Source organism: Panicum virgatum, chromosome 3K (genome assembly GCF_016808335.1).
Source record: "Panicum virgatum strain AP13 chromosome 3K, P.virgatum_v5, whole genome shotgun sequence".
NCBI lineage: Eukaryota > Viridiplantae > Streptophyta > Magnoliopsida > Poales > Poaceae > Panicum > Panicum virgatum.
In genome coordinates this window covers 5,411,792-5,419,524 of record NC_053138.1, presented here as the reverse complement: position 1 = coordinate 5,419,524, position 7,733 = coordinate 5,411,792, and positions in this window count along the sequence as shown.

The following is a 7,733-nucleotide window of genomic DNA, read 5'->3' as shown; positions in this document are numbered from 1 at the left end:
AGCCAGGATCTGGCTCTTGACTGCATGGTGTGGCTGGAAGTCCAGTTGGAACTCTGCCAGCTCTGCTGCCCACTTGGCAATATTGCATGTGGCGTTGGAGTTGTGCAGGATCGCTCTTAACGGGTTAGAGGTCACTACAACAACTCGGTGTGCTTGAAAGTAGTGGCGCAGTTTCCTGGACGCAATAAGTATTGCATAGATAAGCTTATGCGTCTCAAGATACCTGGCTTTTGCCTCGTGAAGGACTTCGCTGACGTATTAGACTGGTTTTTGGACGGTCCGGACCCTAGTTACTGGGTTCGGCTTGCCCTTGTCCACCACATCAGGTCCCTGGCCCCCCAGCGGTTCTGGGTTCCCACTGGGACGAGGCTCCTCTGGACCCGCTTGTGCGGGATCCGGACCTTCAAGCTGGGGTGAGGCTGACGGCCCCCCGCGTCCTTGGTCCGGCTCACCATCCTTGGCCGGGAGGACCCTGGTGTTCCCCTGGCGAGCTTGCTCCGTCCTTTCGGTGACCAGCACCATGCTGACTGCCTCCGCAGACGCAGTAAGATACAGAAACAACGGCTCACCGGGTTCTGGAGCCACCAATACTGGTAGCGAGGTGAGATGCTGCTTCAGCTCCTGGAAGGCATGTTCAGCCTCTTCGGTCCAAGAAAATGGACCGGACCTCCTCAATAGCTTGAAGAAGGGAAGGGCCCTCTCGGCCAGCCTCGATATGAAGCGACTAAGAGCAGCGAGAGACCCAGTAAGCTTCTGGACGTCCTTGATACGGCTAGGAGGCCTCATTGCTTCGTTCGCCTTGATCTTGGCTGGGTTTGCCTCGATGCCTCGATGTGAGACCAGGAAACCCAGCAGCTTCCCTACTGAGACGCCGAAGATGCACTTCTCTGGGTTCAGCTTTGTGCGCGTGGCGCGGAGCCGGTCGAAGACGAGGGACAGGTCCTCCACTAGTGTTGACCCTACCTTAGTCTTGACCACAATGTCATCGACATAAACCTCAACAATATCTCTAATTAGATTACAGAAAGTTTTGTTCATAGCTCGTACAAACGTGGGCAAGGCATTCCTTAGACCATATGGCATGACAATGTAGCAATAAAGCCCATCTACTGTTACAAAGGCAGTATGCTTCCTATCCTCTCTAGACATCTGAATCTGGTGGAAACCAGAGTATGCATCTAGGAAAGACAAAAGGTCACACCCGGAGGTGGAGTCCACGATCTGATCGATACGCGGAAGAGGATAGGGGTCTCTTGGACATGCCTTGTTGAGGCTGGTGTAGTCGATGCACATTCGAAGCTTCCCGTTGACCTTTGGGACGACGACCGGGTTGGCCAACCACTCGAGGTGGTGGACCTCCTCGATAAGCCGGCGTGTAGGAGCTTGTGGACTTCTTCGCGGATGAAGTTCTGCCGCTCCACAGACTGCTTCCGAGGCTTTTGGCGCACCGGCGTGGCGTCGGGGTAGATCCTCAGATTGTGCTCGATCACTTCCCTGGGGATCCCGGGCATCTGTGACGGTTCCCAGGCAAACACGTCGACATTTGCCCGGAGGAAAGCGATGAGCGCGTCTTCCTATTTCTCCTCCAGGTTCCCCGCGATGCGGGTGGTCCTGGTGGAGTCCGCTCCAATCTGCACCGTCTTCACGGGAACATGGTTCGGATCGGACGGTTGGACCTTGGGGGCCTTTGCAGGCGCCTTAGGTTGCGAGGTGGACGGATCCTCCTCGGAACGTGCAGCCTCTGCCGCCAGAGCATGCAGTCTCTCAACTGCAGCAACGGCAGGGTGCGGTCGCCCTGCACGGTGAGGACTCCGGCAGGGGAAGGCATCTTCAAGACCAAATACCCGTAATGAGCAATGGCCATGAAGCGGTAGAGTGCCGGTCGGCCAATGATGGCGTTGAATGGAAGGTTCACCTCCGCAACATCGAATAGAATGCTCTCTGTGCGGAAGTTCTCCTCGGTCCCGAACGTGACCGGCAATGTGATGCTCCCCAGAGGGAACACCGGATGTGGGCCCACTCCGGAGAATGGGCGAGAGGGAGTCAGCTTGGACTCCTGGATCTGCAGCTGCTTGAACGCTGCATAGCTGATGACGTTGAGGCCAGCCCCACCGTCAATCAGCACATGATAGAGCCTCACGTTGGATATGACAGGAGCGGTGACTAAAGGTAGCACACCAGCTCCGGCCATATTCTCCGGGCAGTCGGATGGCCCGAAAGAGATGGTGGTGTTCATCCACCTCTGGTGCGGCGCCACCTTCGGGACCCCCGGCTTCACCGAAAGGACCTCCCGGCGAAGGGTCTTCACGTCCCGCCGGGAGACAAGCTCCCAGCTTCCGCCATACATTACGTACAGCTTCTTGCGGCGGTCGCCGTTGTCGGAATTGGAATCGTTGTCGTGATAGACGCCCTTCAGCTCTCGAGCGGGGGATTGGTACCCCAGCTCCTTCTCCCCGGCCGCGGCCCCGCTGTCGGAGGCCTTCTCCTTGCCGGCCCGCTGGCGAGGAGGGGGTGAACCGTCCTTGGAGGATTGCTCACGCCGCCCACTGACCCGCTTCGCGAGCTTTTGGATCTCGCGGCAGTCAGCGGCGCTGTGACGAGCGGTGGGATGCACTGGGCATGAACCTCCACTTCCACCTTGAGGGCAAGGACGTTTACCATGTGCATTCTGGCCCCCAGCCGCTGCCGCCGCTGCCGGCGCCGCCGCTGGCGCTGCTGCTGCAACGACTGGTCCGCCAGAATGCGGCTCCCCGCGACCCCGGTTCTTGTTCTTCTTCTTCTTGCCACCGCCCTGAGCGGTAGCACCGGAGCCACCAGCCTTGGTGTCTCCGTCTTGGGGGGCTGAGTGCCATGCACGGCCCTCAGCGGCCCTGGCACACTTGTCTACCAGGGAGAAAAGCGTAGTGACGCTTTCCACCTCGTGCGTCGCCAGCTTCTCAAGCATCTTCTCATCACGTACCCCCTGGCGGAAAGCAGTGATAATAGATGCATCTGAGATATGAGGAATGGTACCCCGTACCTTGGTGAAGCGCGAGATGAAGGCCCGGAGCGTTTCCCCGGGTTTTTGCCTCACGGCGTGAAGGTGTGCCTCCACACCATGCTGCTGGTATGCACTGGCGAAGTTCGCTGTGAACCTCGCATAGAGCTCTTCCCAGGACTGGATCGTCCCAGGTGTGAGGTTCATGAGCCAGGTCCGGGCTGGCCTAGACAAGGCTACATGAAAGTAGCTTGCCATGACGGCGCCGTTACCACCAGCCGCTGTGATGGCGGTAACGTACACCTGCAGGAATTCCGACGGGTTAGTAGTACCGTCGTACTTTTCCGGCAGGTGTGGGCGGAACTTGGGTGGCCACGCCACGGCGCGGAGGTGCTCCGCAAGTGCAGCACAGCCCACCCCAGCCACTGGTGCGCCTGACTGTATACGGGCATTCACTGGAGGCCTGGGTGCCACCGCGTCCAGATCAACATTGAGGTTGCGACCCTCAATGTTGAGACGGCGCTCTCGCGCCCTCTCGACGGAGATGCGAGCATCCTTCCCCGCGCGCCGGCGGTTGAGCTCCGCCCGCAGGTCTTCTGTTCGTGCACCCCTCACGGTAGGGGGGGCGCACGGACGCCGACGCACCGCCTTGACGCTGGTGGTAAGGTACCACCGCGTTGCCGGGCTGAGGTCGTTGCCCAGTCCTTGCAGAACTGGGGGAGGCCTAAGCCAGGTGGAGGAGACGGTCAACGTCGTCCCGCCACTGCTTCAGGGCGTCTGGCGAGGCTGCCTCAGCCGGGGGGTTGCGAAGCAACTCCCTAGCCGCTGCCAGCGCTCCACCGCTCGCAGCCTGTGAGGGGGCCCTTGATGGGCGCCCTGACTCTTGCCGGCGAGCGGCGCGCGCCGCCGCCAACAGTGGCTACTCCACAGGCACAGTTGCCCCTGGAGCAGGAACGCGAGAGGCATGTGGCATGGAGGACGCCACACCCTCCGTCATCTCCACGTCGTCCACGCGAACCATGGGGACGAAGAAGATGATGAAATGCGACCAGCTAAATGCTTCCCCTACCTGGCGCGCCAAATGTCATGGTGTTGCAAACCACAGCCGGGTGGCGGAAGGCACCCGCCTAAACCCAGAGGGTGTGTACTCGGGGGTTAGCTAGTCTTAGATCGATCTCACTCAAGAACACGATGAACACCGTAGGATTTAGAGTGGTTCGGGCCGCCGGAGCGTAATACCCTACGTCCACTGTGTGTTGTATTGCCTTCCCACGAGAGTGAGAAGGTTAGGAGAGCTTCAGTCTGTCCGGAGATCATCCTGTGCACAGCGAGCGCCTCCCTTTTATATCTCAAGGGGGCGCGTACACAGCTGTTGGGTCCCCGACAGGTGGGTCCAACGTCGTAGTATTAAATACCGTATTGTCCATACATTATGCGTTGCAGGCAATGGAGATCTCTCTCCTGGATCCCTTGCCTGCTCCTGGAGCCCTCCATCCACCATGTCCTAGCGCTGTCTTGTCGGGTCGGTGCCAGATGCAGCTAGTGGCGCCGCCCGCCACATTGCTTAGGCAGGCGGTGTAGCTTGCGGCGTAGGCGGCATGATGGAAAAGTGCCGTGCCGTTGTATCCATTTAATGCGGCAGACGGGCTCTGCGCGGGTGCGGTGCAGGCGGCTGAACTGTGCACCTTGGTAATTCGCGGCGCACAGCGGTGCCTGACAAAAGCTGTCTCGCGTTCCGCGGCGGCAGAGCACGCCTTGTCCATCAGCATTAAATGCAGTGGTCGAGCGAGTCCTCCAGCGGAAGGCTCGCGCTCGAGCCCGCGCCTCCGGGCCACGTGGCGGCTCCGGACCCCTACGCGGTAAATGGGGGGTCCGGCGGGCGTAGGAGGTCCCGGACCCCTATGGGGTCCGAGGTCTCGGCTGTCAGCCGGATCTTCCCTTGCCTAGAGGCACGTGGCGTCTCCGGACCCATCCCCAGGCGGGGTACGGGTCCGGGGCCGTTGGCCTGGAGAGGGGAGAGCCTGACCCGTGGGGCCTGGCTACTCCGTCCTTTCCACGCAGTTACGGATAACTACACGGGTCCTACCTTGCTGCAGTAAGAGTGGGTATCCCTGCTACAGGTACCGACAATATATTTTGAAGGCTAATGATGCTATTTCAATAGTATTAATTTAATCGCACAAATAATGGTGCGAAATAAGGTTTTGTAAAAGTGGGCTGCTGGTTATTGTTGTTTATTTGGATGCTCTGCATAAAATTGGACTTTAGGAAGATCGACTCTTAATTTTGAGACAAAGGGGAACACTGATTAACTGCAGTAGTGAACATATGTTAACTCAGGAATTTACATATATATGACAGAAAATATTGATTTTCGCTAAAAGAACTGATTAACTAGATTTTTACGGCCTGCTGGCATTGTCACCGCTGCCCATGACCATCATATAATATCACTCAATCCCCCCCCCACCCCCCCCCCCCACCCCCCACATACAAGATTTTCCTTTTGTTTAATTTTTACCAAAACTGGAATCTATCAGCAAAACATACCTTTCAATACCTTCTACCTGTAGGTAGTTCTTTTCCATCAGTGTAGTTATGCATGCTCCTATACAGTGGCATGTTCACAAACACACTTCTGTACGTTACCTACTTTCAAGGTTATGGCATTAAGAAAAGAACAACAATATATCAAAACATACTCTCACTCCAGCATTTGCAAAACCTGTGGATGATGGTGCATGCAAAAGCAGTCGAAAAAACAAGCATTGACATGGAATAAACAATATGCAAGCATTAAGTTCCAACAATATACAGGTGGTTCCGAAATTATTACATGGGAGGTTTTGATATACAACTATCAAATAATATAACCTCTAAAACCATACCAGTTTCAAAATTATAACATGCGAAATATTTAACTTCAACTGCTCAACAAGCTAAGTATCAAGCAAGTTGTTGGAGCACCAAGGGCTAGGCAGGGTGGTGACGCATGCATCACGCATGCACTACGGGAGACTGCTGCTTTGCCGAGCACACGGCAAATCCTCATATGCACACAGCATTCAAACGTCGGCAAAAGCGTTTTTTTGTCGTGTGTCATTTATTGGGCACATGGCAAAGCCTTTGCCGTGTGCCAAAGCTGACTCACGGAAAAAAAAAGTAGGAACCTAGGAAGTGATGTGGCAGCCGCCTTTGCCGTGTGCCTGGCGACGTGGCACACGGCAAAGGAACCAATGTTTGCCGTGTGCCTTGGCTTTGGCACACGACAAACATTGGTTCCTTTGCCGTGTGACATGGTTTTTGCACATGGCAAATGTCCCTGATCCTGTATTATTTATTTATTTATTGCGTATATGGTACCCCAAATAATACAAACAGTTCACATATATCATAATAATCATCGCATGCAATCCAAATAAGCATCGGAGGCATTCAATATTATCCAGAAATGCACAGATACAAATAAACTCTAGTATCGTTCATCGACAACCACAAGTTCAAGTCAAGTCCATACAAGTTCATACGACAAAGTCCATTCAAGTTCAAGTGCAAAGCTTGTCTCTAGAAATGAAGTCCATACAACTCACAGGGCCGACGGTGGCGGTGGCGGGTGCTGCGGCCACATCGGCGGGGACGGCCATGTAGGCGTCTGCGACCAACCTTGCTGCGGTGGTGACGGCTGCTGCTGAATCTAAGCCACCCATTGAGGCGGTGGCCACACAAACTGCTGAGGCTGCTGCACCGGAGGCGAGAAGTCAGGATTCACTGGCCCATCATTGGATGCCGCCGACTGATTCTGCACATAAGCGAATATATATATTACATGTGTTCTATAAGAATTAAGTTACGGGCATTCAAATTTAGGCATAAAAATTGAGTTACATAAGAATGAAACTACAAGCATTAGCCTAAGTTTTAAGTCATTGTAGATGTATCATAATACATTATTTTTAAGTAAATCTAGGTTAATGCTAAGTCACTAAGACATTCCAAAACTCGATAGGAGTCAAAGCCACTTACGGTAGGAGGAGTTTCTGCACGACGAACAAGTGGGGCCGGAGGGAATTGTGGAGGCGAAACACCCATCGCCGAACCCAGGCTTTGCATAAACGTTAGAGCTTGATCCAACTTTTGCTGCATGTCATCCCGCTCAGCCCTCCACCTCTCCTCTGCTGCCTCCTGCCGTGCTTGGAAGGCTGCTTCCATCTGGGCCTAAAGGATTTTATCCCAGGGTTAGAATTCAAAGCGAACATATGTAAAAATGGAGGAACGACGGATGAAACAGAAATAACCTTGACAGCCTCAACTGAGTCTGTGTACTGTCTGGCCATGGGCGTATGGCAGGGCTTGAGCTGGTACTACTGGCTCGAATCTGCGAGAGAGTGGGAGTAGTCGCCGTGTCGACTAAGCTGTTGCCAAACCAGTACCGTCCATGCTTCTTGCCTCCTCCCGCCCTCATGACGACTTCTCCATCAATGGGCTCATTGATCGCATCAAACTCCAGCCCATGAACTTCTTGTGCCATCGAGGTGTACCCACTGAGGCGGCTGTGGACGCTTGCGTTGCTGTACACTTCGGACGGATCTTGCGGGTTGAAAGTGACATCGGACGTCGCCTTTCCTTTGTGGGCCAAACAGTATGCTTGGACTTGGGTGCAAGGCACACCACCATGTGACGCCGACTGCGAAAAAAAGGAAAATGGTTAGAAATTATGCAGAATTGAGCATTAGAATAAAGAAATTAATTCACATAC